This window comes from Canis lupus, chromosome 4 (genome assembly GCF_003254725.2).
Source record: "Canis lupus dingo isolate Sandy chromosome 4, ASM325472v2, whole genome shotgun sequence".
NCBI lineage: Eukaryota > Metazoa > Chordata > Mammalia > Carnivora > Canidae > Canis > Canis lupus.
Genome location: NC_064246.1, coordinates 74,410,070 through 74,431,485, shown reverse-complemented (window position 1 = coordinate 74,431,485; position 21,416 = coordinate 74,410,070). Strand labels below are relative to the sequence as shown.

At 40.7% G+C, this 21,416-nt stretch overlaps 1 protein-coding gene across 1 annotated transcript in view; it reads right to left on the bottom strand.

Annotated features, from left to right (window-relative positions):
• Nucleotides 1–21,416, bottom strand: part of ADAMTS12 (ADAM metallopeptidase with thrombospondin type 1 motif 12) — a 312,048-nt gene that overhangs the window by 212,860 nt on the left and 77,772 nt on the right. The gene's annotated exons all lie outside the window — the stretch shown is intronic.

Genomic DNA, 21,416 nt, shown 5'->3' with positions numbered 1-21,416 from the left:
ATTATTAAAACAGCATCAAGGCAAACCCGGTCCTCAGCCAGTATGTGCTGATACAACTTACCAGCCAGTATCTACTCTAGCGGGCTGGTATCTATGCCATGTAGGTTGCTAGTACTTTCTTTCTTGCGTAGCCTTTTGTTTTTCTTGGCATCTTCACTTACCTTTCTTTTCTTATGGCATTTCCTTCTTTGTTACATCAATCCATCCTTTTAAAAATCCCCAGCATACTAGGCATTATTTTATGGAGTGCTCTTATTTCTTAGAGGCTTCCCCCGAGCTCTCCAGCTCCCTGTTCCAAGCTGGCCTTGTGGCTCCCAGGCCAAGCCCCAGCCATTATCTTGGGACTCCCTGGTGGCCACCTCAGGTGAGATCCACTGATTTCAGGGCTCTCACACCAGCATGTCTGCTTTATCCAACATCGAATTTTAAAACGAAGAAATCTAGTATCTTTCCTGGCTCTCCATCCTTTTTGGATGGTCTCCACCTCTTACCCCAGAAAGCACAGGAATCTTCTCTTTACACATGCTACATCAAAATTTCACAATTATGTGCCTTCGAATGAGTCTTCTTCCACCTACTGCACTGGACATTAAATGTACCTTTCATTCCAGAGACTGTGTCTTTCAGTCCTCCAGTTACAAAAAATATTCTTGGATGTTAGACCTCCCCAATTGTTCTTCTATCTCCCGTACTTTCTATCTCATATTTCCCAGACATCTTGTTCATCTACTTTTTGAGAGATTCTCTTGGCTTTATCTTCCACTATTTCTATTGGTTTCTTTCTAAATTTCATCAATCCTTTTTCCCCTCAGCGGGCTCTTTCTTGGCCTCTAGTTGTTCCACTTCACAGTATCTTCTTCTTGTTTTATGTACACAATCTATTCTAGAATATTTCTATGAACACTAATGAAAGATTTTGAGGTTTCTTATTTGTTTGTTGCATTCCTTTCTGCTTCCTGCATTATCTGATTTCTCCAAAGTAATTTTTCCTGTTTATTTACTTTGGTCTACCTCTTCCATGTTGGATGTTTTCCAAAAATATCCTGACATCCTTGCTTACCCTTCCATATTTATGAGGGGTTGCTGAAAAGCTGGCGAAGTGCTCTATGTCAGCATGGATGACTTCAGGCTTTTGAGGCAGAGATCTAGCAGGTACTTGATCTTTAGGGATGGAGGATTTCCTAAATGCCAGAATGTAAAGGTCTTTTCTCTGGGCCATTTAATTCCCACAGAGAAGAAAGCTCTAGCCTACTGCCGAGGAGATAGACACCTGGCAGTAGTAAATCTGCCCAAGTTTGGGAAGCAGATGACCATTCCAATTTCAGCTCCAGCCTCCCTGCCCTCCATCACACCTGGCATCTCCAAGTCTCAAATACCTCTGGGGGCTCCTGTGTCAAATCAACTTTCTTTTTGTCTATATCCCACCAGTATGCACACTCTGAGGTACGGCTCATTTGGCCATGAAATCCTGATTATTAATTATCCCACTTTTTTCTTCTAGAACGTTGTCAAAATCTCATATCCTAAAATGGCTCCTCCATTATTCTCTGTTACTGTTAGGAAGGCAATCTACTGTTCCATCTGCCATCTTTAAAAACTTGTTGATGGGGATCCCTGGGTGGCGCAGTGGTTTAGCGCCTGCCTTTGGCCCAGGGTGCAATCCTGGAGACCCGGGATCGAATCCCATATCGGGCTCCTGGTGCATGGAGCCTGCTTCTCTCTCTGCCTATGTCTCCGCCTCTCTCTCTCTCTCTCTCTCTCTGTGACTATCATAAATAAATAAAAATTTAAAAAAAATTTAAAAAAGTAAAAACTTGTTGATGGTTTTAGGAACACTGCATACTTCTACCACATTTTAATAGACAATGAGTTAAATCTTCTCACCAACACCAAAGGGATTACTACATTAAATTCCTCCTTTTTAAAACTTAGAAAAATAAGTCGACTTCTTTTTTTACTTCACAATTTAAAACTGTTTATGCCTCCAAATAGTTCATAATAGAGAAACGATATATGTCACAAAACAGTAAAAATCCCTACTAATGGAATAATTCTACACTAAAACATCACAGCACTCTTGTCAAAATCTAAATAGCACAAATAATTTACTTAATTCTAGGAAGTATGTAGTGAATGCTATAGAACTTTCTAGAACAGCTGAATGACAGCTGAAGTTTATCCACCATTTGTGAGCTTTTCAGTGACCTCAACCCCAATGAGGGCAATGTTCTAGGAGATGAGTTGGCCTAATGCAAATGCCAACCTGTTTGACACTGAATCCATGACCTCCCAAATTATTAATGAATAGTAATTGTTAAGCAAAGCACAAAGGTATGATCAAGAATTTGTGACCACAGCAAATATACCAAGATGAGGAGTATTCTCTCTTTTATGCTTTTTCTAATTTTACATTAATTCCTAAATTTGATACATTTCAGATACAGTATATTTGATATGTATGTGTCTATTTATACACATACATGCATATATACATATATACACTTGATATATATTTTTCTTCTAAACAAAACAATTATTTTTAAAAATTTGCCAGCAATAGCTCTCTCTGTATGACACATTTATTTCATGAGATGAAAATACAAACTACTTCTCCTGTCAAGAAGAAAAACAGACATTTGGGTAAACATTCTTTCTTCCAGGAGATGGAATTTAACTTCTCTGACCCCACCTTTTAGTGGCGGCTTTGTTTGGTGACTTAGAGTGGAATACTGGAAAGACAGAAAACAATTAACTTTATAGTGAGAAACATGGTGGACATTACTTCAGCCAGGTGATCAAGGTTAGCATCATGAGTGTTAAGTGACACTGATAGCATACATCCTTGATATGATGCCAGGAGAAGGGCACTTTACTCCTGTTGTGTTCTTCCCTAAAACCCATAACCCAAGTCTAACCATGAGAAAAACCAGACAAATGCAAATTGAGAGGCATGCTTCAAAATACCTGACTGCTACTCTTCAAATTGTCAAGTCATCAAAAACAAGGGAAGACTGGGAATGTCACAGTCCAGAGGAGGCTAAGGGGACATGATGACTAAATGTAATATGGTGTCCTGGATAGTTTCTTGGACCAGAAGACTGACACCAGGGACAACTGGTGAACCCTAAATGAATTATAGTTAACAGTAATGTGTCACTGTTGATTCTTTAGCTGCAACAATCATACCATTTTATCAGATGTTACTAATAAGGGACACTGGGTGCCAGGTATATGTATACAACCATATGTGTTTTCTTTGCAACTTTTCTGTAAATCTAAAACTGCTCTGAAATAAAGTCTAGGGGCACCTGCATGGCTCAGTCAGTTAAGTAATCGACTCTTGATTTTGGCTCAGGTCATGATCTCAGGGTTGTGAGATCAAGCCCCATGTCAGGCTTCATGCTGGGGGAGCCTAATTGGGATTCTCTTTCCTGCTTCCCCTCCTCCACCCCCACATATGTGCTCTCTCTCTTTAAAAAATAAATAAAATAAAAAGTCTCTCAAAAATTTTCAAACAATTCATTCTCTCCCCTTTTATTAGTATTAAAATTGATGGAAATTTAATCAAAATCTGAGAAAGGAAATTAAAAATCTTCCACAGTAAAACTGTAATTACTCTGCCAATATGGCCATATCATAATATTATGGTCAGATGGACACTCACACACCTCTGGGGAAGTAAGGGAGGACTGCTTCTCCCTTTTGGGACAATCTGCATCAAAAGCCTCAGAAAGCATACTTGTGGCCACAAAACTCCCCTTGTAAAATTATTTCCAAAAAAACTGATCCAAAAAAAAGGAAAACAGTTTGTGCACAAAGATATCCATCACAGCATTATTTCTGATCATCAATAATAGGAAACAACCTATATGACCAGCAACAGAGGACTGGGAAGTAAACAGAATAATATTTACACAATAGGATATTGTGTAGCCAATAAAAACTGTACTATGTTTTTAATAATGTTGAAAAATATTCATTATATGAGATTAAATGAAAGGATATAAAACTGGACATTCTGCATGTTTCATATTATTTAGAAATATAGAGAAAAATAAAGGAAAAATATACATATATTTATTAACATACATAGTCACTTTCTCTTTTATACTTTTGCTGAAAACTCTGAATTTGCCACACTGGGTATGTATTTCTTTTATAATAAAGTTATCTTCAAAACATTTGCTAGTGCTTTCCTTTGTGTGGTTACACACGATTTTTATTTTCTTCTTTGTGCCTTTCTGAATTGTTCAAATTTCTGTGTTAGCATGTGATACTTGAAAAACCCAACAGAATGTATAAAATGTTGGATTAGGTTTTTGTAATTCAATGCCTTGAGTAATAACACATGTTTTAGCTAGGAGAATAATTTTAATGACACTTAGTGATCTACACAGATAAAGGATGATGTTTGGGGGCTATGTATTTAGGAAGCACAATTTTAATTGAAGTGCTTTCAGAATACATTCTGTTCCTAATATCCAGTCACTAGTGTGTGCAATCGCATGGCTAACTGGGGTCCACAGGTAAAGCAGGTAAGAGCAGGGGGTTGGGGGCAGTGGGGCTGGAGAGCATGGATGGGGAGGAAGTCAGAGAGAGAAAGGACAGATACACTGGATCGGAGGAGATGGGGAAAAAGAACAGAAGAAGTAGAACAGGGAAGGGTGGGAAGGATGGAACTGGAGCAAGGAGAAACAGGCAGAAAAGGAAGAGCAAAGCATGGACTTCTTTCAAATCTATCCAGTAGGAATTTGGAACTGACATGAAAGAAACTCACTAAAGGGCAGTAACACAAGGTGAGAGATGTTCTTAATCAATAAACTAACAGGGTTCTGTCAGACACCTGTTTTGTTCAAAAATGTTTTAAAGCTATAAGAAAATGTTCTGAGAGGCAACCATTCATGCCCCTGCCAGTCGGCAGATAAGAGCGCTGTGCGTGTGGACATCCAGGCATCTCGGTGGCCAAGGGGGGTCACACTCTTCATTCTGGCACCAGGCTCCCCTGCCACCGTCACTTCCTCTTCTTGGTCATTTGCTGTTGACCCCATAGCAAAAGACGGAGAAAGGTATACAAGTTTTTGAAAAGCATCTCTCCAAAGCCAGAGGGGTGTTGAAGACAACTGCCAGCACTTTTGGAGGCTTTAGGGTTGCCAAAATCACTATTTCAAAAGCATTTCTGAAAGAAAGGAAAATTCTGAAAGAAAGGAAAATTCTGAAAGAAAGGAAAATTCTTACTAACCAAGTATTTTATGGATGTCTGACTTGTCAAGATACTAGTTTTTGGTCATATTTCAGTGATGAAACTAAAACCATACTTTGCTAGCTTTTTCATTTTAGGTACATGAAAATGCAATATGTAATTACTGGACAGAATGCTTCATCTTTGTTTTAGAGTTTATGGTTTAGTATTATTATTCTAACTAATTTAAAAGGTTTTTAATGTCTGTATGTTTAATTTTATAACATATTGTGGGTTTTAGCTATAATTTATTTGGTTCAAAAATTTTATTTGGTTCAAATGTTCCTAATAGGAAAACAGGATCCCACTTATTACAGTGATCAGGAACATTTAGTAGCATGATAAACTATCCAAATTAGGGCTTTGGTTTTTTTGTTTTTTTTTTTAAGGTTTACTTATTTATTTGAGGGTTGAGGGAGTGCAGAGGGAGAGAGAGAATCTTCAAGCAGACTCCCCTCTGAGCAGGGAGCCCAGCGCAGGGCTCCATCTCATGATCCTGAGATCATGACCTGAGCCAAAGCCAAGAGTTGGATGCTCAACCCACTGAAGCCACCCAGATGCCCCATCCAAATTATTATATACTAAAATGCACACTGTTAAAAAGGGGACAGCTAGAAAACAAAATAATATATACATGGAAGGCTAAATAAGGCCCTTCAAAGATATCTATATCCTAATTGCCAGAAATTGTGAATAAGTTAGATAACATGGGAAAGAGAACAATAGAATGCTGATAGAATTAAGGTTTCTAATCAGAGACGGGAGATTAGCCTGGATTATCGGTGTGGGGGCTGATGTAATCCAAAGGATTATTACAAATGGAAGATGGAGCTAGTGAGAACTAGAGAGACGGCAGTGTGAAAAAGACTTGGCCCAACATTGCTGGCTTTGAAAATGGAGAAATGAGGACATAAACCATGAAAGTGACTTCTAGAAGCTAGAAAAAGCAAGGAAATAGTTTAATCCTCAAATCTGCAGAAGGAACGCAGCCCTGCTGACACCTTGTTATTGGTTCACTGAGACCCACGTCAAACTACTGACCTCCAGGAACTGTAAGATAATAAATCTGTGTTGTTTTAAACCACACGTCTTGCAGTAACCTGTTAAAGCTGCAACAGGAAACTCACACAATATGCTTCTATACATCAAGTGCAAAAGGAGAGATGGTGCCAGCAGCTAGAATTGGAGTGCCAGCTCTAAATAAGAGAGGATTACCTAAATTTAGATGAAAGCTAGTATCCAGCCCTGGGGTTGATGGAAAGGGCTAATTTTGCTCCCTGGAAATTGTAGCTACTTGGTTCAGACCAAAGAGTTTAAAAGAACTTTTAAAAAGAGGCCACTGTATTCACCTTAAAACAGTTACCAGAAGGAGTTCATCTCAGCCTGGGACTTTCTGCCAAATCAGCACAAAGAAAATGTCAAGTTTCTTAGGGTAGAAATATAGTTCTCTTCCCATTGAGAAGAAAAATTAGAAACAGATGGCACTGAGGTATTTAGTTGTCTTTCTAGATGTCTTAACATAGGATTTGGGACTCTGAGGAGGGGTGAATGGAATAATGTAAGGCAATCAGGAGATGCAGGGTCTTATCCCAATATGTGACCTCATGCAGTCACTGAATCTCCTGGGCCTAAGGCTTTTCAGATGAAAAATGAAAATTATAATACCTGCCCTGTCTTCTTCCCATGGGCATAGTGAAAGGCAAATGAAGCTCTATCCACGAACCTGCAAGTAAAACGTATGCACATCCCTTTATCATTTTCAGCTGAAAAATCGCAATGACTTATTTTGCTGCAAATCACAATTATGCTTTATAATGGTTTTCTTTCAAATTAACTCATGCCTGGGGTGGTGGGTGGGCATTTTTTAGTAATGTGACAGCCCATCTGAAAAAGTTTCATCTATGGAAAGCATGAGCTCATGGTTTTAAATGCATTTTCATTCCAAAGGTTCCAAAGAGACCTTCCCAGAACAGTCTGTTTGACCTTAAGGGCGTTAAGGAGGAAACAGTCTTATGCACTGGGATCTGGTTGTTTCCAACCATGAACTGAGTATAGGAAAATCTGAAATCTGTAGGGAACAAGAGATCCTATTCGGATCAAGTTTCAATCTTCCTGGAGTCTCCTGGGAAATGGCAGGGACATTGCTGAATCTTTTCTCACTATTTGTAACTGGCACACTGATGTACACTGTTTGGGGGGAGGGGAGTCTTCAACTGTCTGTGATTCAGCTTCTCCCAGGACACATTAGGAACTTGAAATAAATCCATCTCTCACTGATTTTATGTGTCCAGCTTTACCTGGGGTCTTGTGGCAATATAAAAATGTTTTAAATGGTGTTTCTCAAATCTGTCTGAAATATACGTTCAGAAAAACTCAGTGGTCTAAGTAGAGTCCCCTTTGTGGAGGTCTAGGGGGAGATCATTGAAATCGTGTTTTTTTTTTTTTTTCAGGGTCCTTGCCTTTAAATTCTGCCCCTGTCCCCTTGCTCCAGACACACATACACTTCTCGTATCATCTTCTAGAAAGCCCTTCCCTGATCATGCAAACAGAAATGTAAATAGCTCCCACCATAGCGCTCCCTATCCACTCTACCTTAATTTTTCTCCATAGCACTTATTTCATACTATATAGGCATATATTTACCAGTTTAATATCATCTAATGTCACTCTCCACACTACAATGTCAGTTCCATGAGGTAAGGAGTTCTTATCTATTTTGTTCAATGCTGTATCACCATTGCTTAGAATCTGGCCCAACACCTGGTAAGTGTTCAACACATATCTGTTCAGTGACGAATGTTGAATAACTGATGCTTAAATCCATAATTAGATCATTATTCCTTTGGTTTCAAGTGAATAAGGAACTTGTTTCTTGAAAATTAATTAAAATAACTTTAGAGGAAATATCTTACTAAGTTTTCAATCTGTCTGAATTAATGGCCCTCAGTCCTTTCTTGGGATCAGATCCTGATAAATCACAGGAAAACAAGATCAGAGCCTCAGTGGTTAAGTGGAGAGGCATTCACCAAGACACTGAGTCTCATTCTGTATGATATTTTCCTCTTTTTTATTTTCTTGTATATTCTAAATGTCCTAAAGTAATTAGTTTTTATTACTAAAAATTTTAACTAAAATATAAATATCCATCTGGCAAAAATAGGTACACAGAAGAGGGTTTCTAGTTTCCCATTATGCATTTAAGGACCTAGGAAGCCATCATGCCATCTTAGCAAGTAAAAACTTCAACAGACTGAAAAATCAACAACTCTTCTTAGATGCATAAAAGAGAGGAGGACATAAGGCAAACAGACTGGTGGATGCAGAGAGCAGCTTACCAGAACAGACTCACGAGTGGAAACCATCATGGAAACCAAAACTAGGAAAAATGAACTATAATTTTGAACACACTACTGGAGGCTCAGCATAGACACAACTCTGAGAATTAACAACAAGGGGATTCATTTATAAGAGGTCCTACAAAACTGAGATCTACCTTCAGAAACTTGGCCAAATTCACACAATAAATATCAGAGGGAAAAATCACCTCATTCTTCTGGCAGGAGGAGAGCAAAAGGAACCATCCTGAAACACTCCAGAAAGAACACTGCATTCTTCACAAAGCCTGCCTTCAGAAGAAACTAGTTAACCAGAGCCTAATCTGCTTGGGTATTATTAGAGACTGACTTACCTTGGGGAAAGGAAATACCCAACTCCAGTCCATTTAAGCAATCTTGTCCCATCTCAAGGGGAGAAAAAAACTGAGAATTTTCTCTGAAGTTCACAGCCCAGAGGCAAGGTTCACTAAAACACTGAGACCTAATAATAGTACTACAGAACACCTTCCCTTCCCCTAAACCTTACTACTGCATTACTAAAGGCCTATTTATGGCAGTTCCTTTTATCTGGTGTATCATATCACCTATTAAGAAAAAATTACCCCCCCAAATGGTAACTCTGTGAGAAGATGGATATGTTAATTAGCTTGACTATAGTAATCATTCCACTGTGCATATCAAAACATCATGTATGAACATACACAATTTTTCTTAAAAAAAATTACAAAGCATACCAAAAGGCAAGACACACAATTTGAAGAGACAGAGCAAGCATCAGAACCAGACATTGGCAGGGATGTTGAAAGCATCATACCAGGAATTTAGAACAAATATGATTAATGTGCTAAGAGCTCTAATAGATAATGAAGACAGAATGCAAGAACAGATGGGAAATGTAAGCAGAGAGAGGGAAATCTTAAGAAAGAACAAAAAAAAAATTGCTGGAGATCAAAACCACTATAACAGCAATAAAGAATGCCTTTGATGGGCTTATTAGCAGATGGGTCAGACCTGAGAAAAGAATCTTTGAGCTTGAGAATATATCAATAGAAACCTCTAAAACTGAAAATCAGAGAGAACAAAGACTAAGAAAAAAAAAAAGAACAGATTATTCAAGGACTGTTGGGGCAACCATAAAAGGTATAACTTACCCATAATGGAAATACCAGAAGGAGAAGAAAGAAAGAAAAGAAGAAATATTTGAAATAAAACTGACTGAGAATTTCCCCAAATTAATTCCAGAAACCAAGCCACAGGCCCAGGAAGCTCAGATAACACCATGTAGGATAAATGCCAAAAATACTACATCTAAGCATACTAGGAGGAAAAAAACTTGATAAAAAGTATCTATAAAAATCATACAACTAACATCATACTTAATAGCGAGAAACTCGAAGCTTTCCCACTAAGATCAAGTACAAGACAAATATACCCTATCTTACCACTGCTTTTCAACATTGTACTGGAAGTTCTAACTAATGCAAAAAGACCAAAACAAACAAACAAAACCCAAACCAAGGAAAGAAAGAAGGGAGGGAGGAAGAAGTAAAAGGTATACCAATTGAGAAGGAAGAAATAAACTGTCTTTGTTTACAGATGATATGATTGTGTACATAGAAAATACAAAAGAATCAACAAAAAACCCTCCTGGAACCAATAAGTTTTATAGCAAAGTTGTAGGATACAAGTTAACATACAAAAGTCAATCACTTTCTTATATACCAGCAATTAACAGATGAAATTTGAAATTAAAAACACAATACCATCTATATTAGCACTGCAAAATTAAATACTTAGGTATAAATCTAATAAAATATGCAAAAGAAGGTATACAGGGAAGACTACAAAACTCTGATGAAGGAAATAAAAAACTAAGTAATTGAAGAGATGGTCCACCTTCATGGATAGGAAAACTCAATATTGTCACAATATCTGTTCTTCCCAACTTGACCTATATATTCAGTGCAATCCCAATCAAAATCCCAGCAAATTATTTTGTGGATAGCAACAAACCAACACTAAACTTTATATGTAGAGGGAAAAAAAAAACCCTCAGAATAACCAACACAATATTGCAGAAGAACATAGAGGACTGACACTACCCAACTTCAAGCTTCATTATAAAGCTACAGTAATCAAGGGGCGCCTGGGTGACTGGGTTGGTTAAGCACCTGCCTTCACAGCTCAGGTCATGATCCCAGGGTCCTGAGATTGAGCTGCTCAGCAGGGAGTCTGTCCCTCTGCCTCTGCCCCTGCTCATGTTCCCTCCTTCTCCCCCTCTCAAATAAAGAAATAATCTTTAAAAAAATGTTTTCTGAATCACACTGCTTCAAAAGATGAAGAACTAATTTCATCCCACTGGGTCAGGCACCTTTTGCTGCCAACTAACTTCTTTATTTTTATAGCTCTCTCCCGAGCTGCGTCTGATAAATGTGGAAGCAGTCTTTCCCCTTCTCATCACCAGCAAAATTTCAGGAGTTACTGAAGTCATGCACCAGGAGTAATATCATCAGAGAATCTCAGTGGTGGGACAGCAGAGGTTTCCAGGTAAAACTCGAAGTTTCCAGGTAAAAACCTCCTTCTCTTTTCTTCTGTATTTTTTACTTTCACCAAGAATACTGTGGTGGCAGATACAGAATACTCGCTGCAGTAATGCAACAGGAACAGCAAATGTTTTCTGAGATCAAGTCAACATTGCAGCCATGGCCACAGACATTTAGCCTCTCAGACTTTATGCTCTAAGGTTACAAGATGGACAGTCTCAATTCACATATGCAACAAATAAAATTTTTTTAAAGCTTGACTTAGTAGTTAAAAATTTTCCACCAAGAAAAGTTTAAACCCAATGACCTCCCTGGTAAATTCTATCAAGTACTTAAGAAATAATACCAATCCTATACAAACTCTTTCAGAAAGCAACATAGAAGGTAAAATCTCCCACCTTTTCCTGAAGTCAGTATTACTAGGATATTAAAGTTAGCAAACACAATCAAAAAGAATAGAAAAATTACAAGTCAATTTTTAAATACGTGTGCAATATTTATACCCTGAAATCTATAAAACATCACAAAATTAAAGAATTTCTAAATACTTGAAGAGACAATACCATGTTCAAGGACTGAAAACACAGTTTTGAGAAATTCTCCCCAAACTGATCTATAGATAAAACACAATCCCTATCAAAATTCTGGATGCCTTTTTTTTTTGTAGAAAATTATCAGTTGATCTTAAAATTTATGTTGAAATGAAAAATACCTAGAGTAGCCAAAATAAATTTTATAAAGAAGAACAAGGTTAGAAATTTACTACCTAATTTCAAAACTTACTGTAAACTACCATAATCAAGACAGTGTGGTATTGGTGTAAGGAAAGATATATATATATACATCAATGGAAGAGAAGTGAGAGCTCAGAAATTAACCCTTACTCTTAAGTCAATTAATTTTTAGTGAAGTAACCAAGGCAATTTAATGGGACACGACAGGGAAAAGGGGAAAGGAAATGGAGCTGAGACAATTGGATATCCACATGGAAAAGAATAAAGATGGTACTTACCTCACACCATATACAAAGTTTAATTCAAAATGGATCATAAGCCTAAATGCAAGGGCTAAAGCTTTTTTTTTCTTTAAATCATTGCAACCTTGGATAAGGCAAAAAAATTCTTACGTATGACACCAAAACACAACACATAAGAGAAAAATTAATAAAATGAACTTCAGCAAAATTAACATTTTTTCTCTTCAAAAGATCTTTTAGAAAAAGAAATGACATGACAAACAGGGAGGGAGAAAATATTTGCAAAACATGTATCTGATAGAAGACTTGTTTTCAGTATATTCTTGCAATTCAATAAGAAGACAAACCAATTACAAAATGGGCAGAAATATTTAAACAGACACTTTAATATAACGATTGACTTGGAGCCCCTGGGTGGCTCAGTCAGTTAAGTGTCTGACTCTGGTTTTAGCTCAGGTCGTGATCTTGAGATTGAGCCTCATGTCAGGCTCCATACTCAGCACAGAGTCAACTAAGGTTTCTCTCTTCCTCTGTCCCTCATTTCACGCACGCGCTCTCTCTCAAATAAAATTTTATTTTTTATTTTGTTTTTTTTAAGATTTTATTTATTTATTCATGAGACACACACACACACACACACACACACACACAGAGGCAGACACACAGGCAGAGGGAGAAGCAGGCACCATGATGGGACTCGATCCAGGGTCTCCAGGATCAGGCCCTGGGCTGAAGGCGGCACTAAACAGCTGAGCCACCTAAATAAATCTTTAAAAAAAAAAAAAAAAAAAAGATATTACTTGCCACCGAGCTTCCAAAAAGATGTTCAACTCCATTAATTATTAGGGGAATGCAAATTAAAACCATAATTATACAGCATACATACCCATTTGAATGGTTATAATCTCAAAGACTAGCAATGCCAAGTGTTGGCTAAGACTTGGAGAAATTACAACACTCGTATATTGCTGGTAGGAATGTAAAATAGCAAAGTTATTTGGGAAAACTGGCAGTTTTCCAAAAGACTAAACATATACTCTTCATATAACCAAACAATTCCACTCTCAGGTATCTACTCAAGAGAAATGAAAGCATGGAGTCACCCAGGACTTGTATGCAATATTCACAGCAACATCATTTAAAGTAGCTGAAAGCTGGAGGTCAAAGCTGGCAATAATCCAAATATCCATCAACTAGTCAATGGATAAACAAACTATATCAATACAATGGAACACTGTTCAGCAATAAAAAGAATGAGCCACTAATATACGCAACAACACAGATGAACCTCAAAGATATTATGCAAAGTGAGAGACGCCAGACACAAAAGATTGCATCTTGCATGATTCCATTACATGAAATTTCTTTAAAATGCAAATCTTGAGAGACAGAATACTTTTTTGCCTGGGGCCAGGCTGGGAAAGGGAACTGCCTGCAAATAGGCATGAGTGAACTTTTTGGGGTGATAGAAATATTCTAAAAAATGTATTGTGGTGATGATCCCACAATTGCTAAGTTTACTCAAAAATCACTGAATTGTATATACAATTAACATTTGCGTTTGATTTGCATTTGATGGTATGCAAATGATACCTTGAAAAGCTATTGAGAAACATTTCCTAAAAAAAATATCCATTCTTCTGGGTCAGTGGTTCTCCAATGAGGGTAGGTGGTGGTGGCGGGGCAGGGGAGGAAGACAGGAAGCAGCACATTAATACTTAAGCAGGTTTCTTCTAAATACACATATTTATTCCTCTGTACAGTTTAATACCAGAAATCAAAGAATATCATCATCTATTATGGGGAAATCTATACAGTTTGCAAATGAGTGATGACTACAGGCAATTCTCTTTTTTTAAAAGATTTATTTATTTATTTATTTATTTATTTATTTATTTATTTATTTATTTATTTATGATAGACATAGAGAGAGAGAGAGAGAGAGGCAGAGACACAGGAGGAGGGAGAAGCAGGATCCATGCAGGGAGTCCGACATGGGACTCGATCCTGGGTCTCCAGGATTGTGCCCTGGGCCAAAGGCAAGCGCTAAACCGCTGAGCCACCGAGGGATCCCCAACTCAGGCAATTCTGATATGCATTACCGCACACACACATAGTCCTGAGACCCTCCTCTTGACCAGACTGGGTCCCAGGAATCCATGTTTTCAATAAGCAAAATGACTGATTCTTGTGATCAGACAAGTTTAAGACACACTGCCCGTGGTCTACAATGCCAGAAACCTTCAGCATTGTGGCAGGGCACAGTGGGATTAACAGGACTCTGGGAAGACCCATTTTCTGACCCTCTTTCCATCATATCTATGCAGTCCACTGCCAGTACCAGACACCAGGGATTGCAAACACCCATTTGATCCTAATGAATTAAACCAACAATTAAAATTCCCAATTCCTCCACCTTTGTAGCGATTCTGGTTCACTGAAAGGGATCCTTCTTAGCTCAACACCTAAAAAGGCCAACCATTTCATTATGATTATGACCTAATCACAACCATTACACACATTAACCATGAAATAATCTGCTGACTTTATGCCTCGGTGTGGTCCTCTATGGCTGAAAAGCACTTTAGGCCTTTTCAATTCAGTTAAAAGTAATGTCTTTTTCTTTGAAACATCTTGTCATTCCTTAGGCAGGAGGAGTCTCCCATCCTTGGGAGAACATAGGAAACATTTAAAAATCAGCATTGGCAGTCACCTCCTACTGTTTGATTTTACTGACTGACAGATTGACAAAAAAAAAAAAATCAGGTTGCTAGAAATAAAGGCTAAAGATTCCTAATTTTTTGAAAAAGGACAGATTTGTAGCAGAGGGATCATGGGGACTTCAATAAAATTAAGGTAACCGTCCACTGAAGGGTTGCAGCCAGCATTACACATGTCAGCAAGGTCCCTAAATCTATCTAGTGAATTGCCTGGAACTCCTACCATTGCTAGCACTTGTGGATTGTGACCCATTCTTAGGAAGGCCTGTCTCCTGGTTCCCATCCCAGCCGCCCACATCCTTGCTCCTTCCACATCTCAGTCCCGGGGGAACCCTCAGGCATGACTGCTCCTAGGAATCAATACTGCATCATTGTGTGGGCTCACATAAGAGTCTCCCCTATAAAAAAGGGAGTGAGTTTTCTCCAGATACTTAGAGGCACAGGGAAGCAGGACAGAGAACAGTGCTGTTTTCTCCTGACTCTTCAACATGAATTAAACAGACACTGAGCACCTACCATGTGCAAGGGAGTGTTTCAGTGCCAAACAACTGAAGACAAATGTGGAGGCCAAGAAAAATTAAGGCCATTCCACCTCAAGTTTAGCATTAGCACAAGTACAGCCATTTTAGGTCCCTGGGAATAAGAGCTGAACTTTACAGGAAAAACTGCAGAATGTCCTAAGCAGGGAATCCTCTATCGGAGAGACATTAAAGCTCAGAATGCCCTCGGCAGAGAATCCCATATCAGATCTTAAGAAACTCCCCCACCCTTTCCCCCATATTGGAATGGAAAAAATTCCTCCACCCCTTCTAAAAATCCCCTAGACCAGCCCATAAAAAACCCAGCTGTAACCCACTTCGGGGTCCAAGCCTCTGCTCTGCTGTATGGAGTATACTTGGACCCAAGCTCGAGCTGGTAAATAAACCCTAGTGTATTTGCACTGGTGTCGGCTCCTTGGTGGTTTCTCAGATTCGCAATCTTGGGCACAACAACAAATAGAACACAGTCCCTGCCACCAAGGAGCTCCCAGCCTCACTCAATGGGACGGAAATGGTGACCCTTGGTCACCCTTAATCAAGATGATCCCATAAGGATGCCAATTAATTCCAGAACAGATGGGCGCCCCTGTCCCTGCCTTGATCGCACTGCAATCTGTTCTGGGACAGACACCTGCCCGGGGGTGGCTCCTCTGAACAGCCGCAGTGACTCCTATCACTCAAGAGACTTAACAGACCCTGGAATAACGAACCTGCAGCCAAAACAATCAAGCAACACTGGGAGAGGTCTGGAGCTCTCTCTCTCTCCCTCTCACTCTCTCTCCCAATCTAGCCAATAAATAACTGCATATCCAAGGTCATAAATGTATTAGATTTCCTAATGACTCACTGGAATGGTATGAAAATGTACCAAGGAGGGAGGAAGAGGGAGGGAAAGAGTGGAAGGAAGGGAAGGAGGAAGGGAAGGCAGGAAGGAAAAGTAGGAATCTACAATATACCCGGCAGAGGTGTACACAAAAAAGCAGATGTTGTCTTTCTCTACTTGATAGTTCGTGGGATTGCACTTTCCAGCGCATCCAGGTGAGGTGGCGGGGAGACAAATGGGGCATGATTGGGAGACAAACCAGAAGCAGGTGCACCAGGCAGCTATTCTGAACTTCTCCAGCTGTGAGATGATCCTTGCATTACGGCCTTAAAGGAAGGGAAGGGCTATTTAAGAGGAGCAGGTGTCTCTCACCTACGCACACCAATACGAGAGAGCCCCACTTGACATTTGCGGAACACTTCAGTGCCCAAGGCCCAAGGCCCCTGCGGTGTCCCCACTCCATCCTACAGATCCAGCAACCCAGTTTCCTCCGAATCCTCAGACTGTTTCCACGGCACTCGGCCAGGAGCTTCTTCACTGCAAAGTCCTGCTCTCAAAGAGGGAAAAGCCAGTTCACTGCAAATATGATTCAGGGCACAGAAGTCACACACGCACACACGCGCTCATTCAGGATCACGCGAGTCCCATAGCAGAAGCACAGAAGCGTGGGCTCTGTAAGGAGACAGCCGGGATCTATGGGCACGTGGGAGGTTCAGTAGGTTGTGCCCATCGTGTGCGTTCCCTGCGGTATAGAAAAGGCCACATGGGCCGAGCAGGGGGACGTGCCCCGCAGGGACGTCGTGCACTGTGGACCCAGACCCTGAGCCAACCAAGCCGCGGCTGGCACTGCCACACGCTCGTCCCCGGGCAGAGGCTGGGCCAGGCCCCGACGGAGGCACGCCCGGAGCTGCCCTTGCCATCTCGCCTTTACTCGGGCAGAAAGAGCCCAGGGCGGCTTCTGGGGCCCTAAGGGGGTCCCCGGGCCTCCCGCAGGGAAGCAGGGAAGCGCTCACGGGGAGGGAGCCGCGGTGGCCCAGGTGGCATGTGGGCCACAGTCCCAGCGGCCTGAAAAGAAACGATGCACGTGCCAGTAGCAAGCCTCCCGACGCCCTGTCGCTGGCATTTCACGCCTGTCCTTGGCTTCCCTCTACCTTGAAATCTCTCGGTGCTCCTGACTGACTGACAGACTCCAGGGGAAGTCCATGCTCCGGCCATGCAGCTCCGCTGGCTTTGCCGCCTCCGCCCTCTGACTGGCCTGCCCTCGGGCCTCCCTTGCAGCTGACCGCAGGGCCGAGCTCGCGGCTACAGGATTTGCAAGCAAATCTCAGCACCATGTCATTTCACACCAAAACCACACTATGAATCTTGTAAACTTATGGACATTTTCTTTTTTTTTTTTAATTATGGACATTTTCAAGCATAAGCACTATGCCTTTATCACACCTACCAAGGGTAAAAAAAAATTATAATAATCTCCCAATTTTTTTATAAAGATTTTATTTATTCATGAGAGACACACACACAGATAGAGGGAGAGAGGCAGAGGGAGAAGCAGGCTCCATGCAGGGAGCCCGACAAGGGACTCGATCCCGGGTCTCCAGGATCACACCTTGGGCTGAAGGCAGTGCTAAACGGCTGAGCCACTCAGGCTGCCCTAATCTCCCAATTTTTGACAAAATTGCAATTCGCTCAAAAATGGTCTCTTTACAGTTCATCTTTTCAAATGTGGTGCAGAGAAATTCCACACTTGGCATTTGGTTGTTTTGTCTCTTCTGTTTTATCCTACTGCAGGCCCACCCACCTTTCCCCTCTGCCATTCGCTGGGTGCAGAAACCAGGTCTATTATTCTATAGGATGTTCCACATTCTGAATCTGTTTGCTTCCCTGTGGTTTTCTTTTTTTACGCCCTGTGGTTTTCCTTAATCCTGTTTTCCTATAAACTGGTTAACTAGATTGATTAGATTCAGGTTTGTGGCATGCTTGTGTATACATATATACATGTCTGTGTGTAAGTATATATATGTACCTATGTATACACATGTATTTGGATCAAATCAAGTTTCTAGCTCCATGTACAGATGTGTATATGCATATTGATACATATCTGTGGATAAACAGTAGATATCAGCTTCCTTTATAGACATATGAAAGAATTATTCCTATAAACAGGAATACTTCATAGGTTGTGCTGGTGTTCTTTTAGATTTTATTTACTTATCTGAGAGAAAGAGAGAGAGAGAGAGATTGTGCATGAGTGGAGAAAGGGGCAGAGGGAGAAGCAGGCTCTCTACTGAGCAGGGAGCCAATTCAGGGCTCCAAACCCAGGACCCTGAGATCATGACCCGAGCCGATGGCAGATGCTTAACCAACTGAGCCATCAAAGCACCCCACAGGTCATACTGTGTTCTTCCTGCTGCATCATACCTGGAGGTGTCCCTGACATCTGTCTCCCACATCTAGTGATACTAACATTTTTTAAAAAGATTTTATTTATTTACTCATGAAAGACACAGAAAGAAAGAGGCAGGGCCATAGGCAGAGGGAGAAGCAGGCTCCATGCAGAGAGCCTGATGTCGTATTCGATCCCAGGACTCCAGGATCACGCCCTGGGCCAAAGGCAGATGCTCAACCATAAGCCACCCAGGCATCCCATGATACTAACATTTATCAGAGGCTACTTGGTGATTACAATCCCTCCATTGTAAAGTGTGAGCTCAGACACTCATGATGAAAGCAAACCATGTCCAGATCTGAAAGCATTTCAGGAGATGGAGGCCAATGCCTCTGGCTTATGCTCTGTCCCTGATCCTCTTGCCCACCTGACCACAGCTTCTCATGTGCACAGCAGTACAGCTGGCACATGGCCTCTGGCTTCCTGCAAAAGTTATCTTTCTACAAGATACTGGGTTGAAATAACCCACAGAATAAAAGAAGAAAAGAAATAACCCACAGACATGATCAGGAGTTTTAAAATCTTAAACTACACAAAGAAAAGGGCCTGGGCAGCATAGAGTACTGAAAAGTGTGAGATCCTGAACCTGATTCTGATGTCCACAACTGAATTTATCATATATATATTATATATATTATGTATAATATAATAATATATTTATAATATATTATATTATTTATTTATATATAAATTTCCAAACTGGGCTCTTTTCTAAGTGAATCTCAAAGTCTGGTACTCTCAGCAAGATAGTACCAGCAATTACTGTTTATTGCATGATCTTGGGCTCTACCATAGAGGGAGTAGATACAACCTGACCTCTTAGACTAGTAGAGAGAAAAGACACCTATAAAAACTGACCAAGGGATCCTTGGGTGGTGCAGCGGTTTGGCACCTGTCTTTGGCCCAGGGCGCGATCCTGGAGACCCGGGATCGAATCTCACGTCGGGCTCCCGGTGCATGGAGCCTGCTTCTCCATCTGCCTGTGTCTCTGCCCCTCTCTCTCTCTCTCTCTCTCTCTCTGTGACTATCATAAATAAATAAAAAAAAATTAAAAAATAAAAAATAAAAACTGACCAAGACCAATCATGGAGTGCTACATTATTAGGCATCAATAATGTTTATATGTTTATGCTTACATGGGACAAAATCAACAATGTTAGGCCTCTTGGGGTGGGGCAGGGGGTGAAACTCAGAAGGAACCTTGAAGGAAGGATAGAATTTTTAAAGTGGGGAAGGAGAAATATGAAACAAGAGGAACAGCTGGATTGAAGGCCCAGAGAAAGACATGGCAGAGAAGAAGAAACATTTGGGATTGATTGAAGGAGAAGGAACAGTCAGAAAAGTGAAAGATTAGTGTGGAAAAATGCTAATACATCATCAGCCTTAGTTGTCTTCAATAAACTCAATCCTCATAATCAGGGGGAGGAGTTGACCAGATGATCCTTCAGCCAAGCACAGTCATTCTCTAGCTCAATGCACAATGCACTTGCTTTCCCTCTGACTTCCAACTCAAGGAGTCATAACAAATGCATTATACATGAGGATGGATGGATAGATAGCACACACAAACACATGTCAGGATGTGTCACAGACTTTGGAAAGTTTGAAGGAGGAACACCTGGGTGGCTCAGCAGTGAGCATCTATCTGCCTTTGGCTCAGGGCGTGATCCCGGTCCCGGGATCGAGTCCCAGGTCAGGCTCTCTGCATGGAGTCTGCTTCTCCCTCTGCCTGTGTCTCTGCCTCTCTCTGTGTGTCTCTCGTGAATAAATAAATAAAATCTTAAAAAAGAAAATAAAAGAAAGTTCAAGGAAAGACATGTAAGTGTCTTCAGAGGAGTCAAAGAAAAATTCCCATAAGAGAAGAGACTCCACTTTCTCCTTTGAGCATCTTCATTATTTAAAAAGAGTAGAATCAAGGGCACAGGAGCAAGCAAGACAGCGTTGGCCTGGTGAATGGGGAAAAGCCTGGAAAGATTCTGGTTTCTTTGGCTCCATCCTGGTGCAGGAGGGGATGCTCACCCTGCTGTACTGCCTTTCCTCTTTCTAGTACAGCCACTCAATTAAGTAAATCAGATATGGCAGGTCCACTGGCACTGGAGACAGCAGTGTGTAGGGAGCAGCCAACAGTCTAGCTGACATCCTTCCTATGCTCCGTTTTCCTCTGGATCTGCCACTGCGGGCAGCACATGGGTAGCAGAAGGAGCAGCAGCAGCCACAACAGATGTGTGTTTCAGCAGCCTCTGGCCTGGCAGGCAACTGAGACCCACACACACACCTGAGCAGCGTCCTCAGTCTCTAATAGGGGCCAGTAGGAGAAATATCAGGCTCCAGAGCTTGAGGGAAGAGCAAGGAGGCAGTGCACTCTCCAACTCGACGAATCACATCTTGAGCTGTCACCTGTAAGGAATTTGCTCCAAAAATAGCCTCCCTGTGGCTTGAAATATTCTTAAATGGACAACTGCCTGACCATGTCCATTTCCTTCCAGAGAGGCCATGATTTACATTTCTTTTAGTCATTACAAAGTTCTAAACGTTCAAAAAAGATGCTTGAAAAGTGTGGTACTAAAAAAAAAAGAAAGAAAGAAAAGTGTGGTACTTTCAAGCAGCTATCACAACAACACACTTCCATGTACAGCAACGTCTGGATTTTATTTGGAAACTAAATGCACAGCACAGGAAAGTTGGGAAGAATTTTCTCTATTTCTGGTCCTAAAGCAAGCACCATATGCACAAACTTCTAAAGCTCCTGGCTGATATTTCTAGTGTAGAGGTAGGGGGGCTGGGATGAG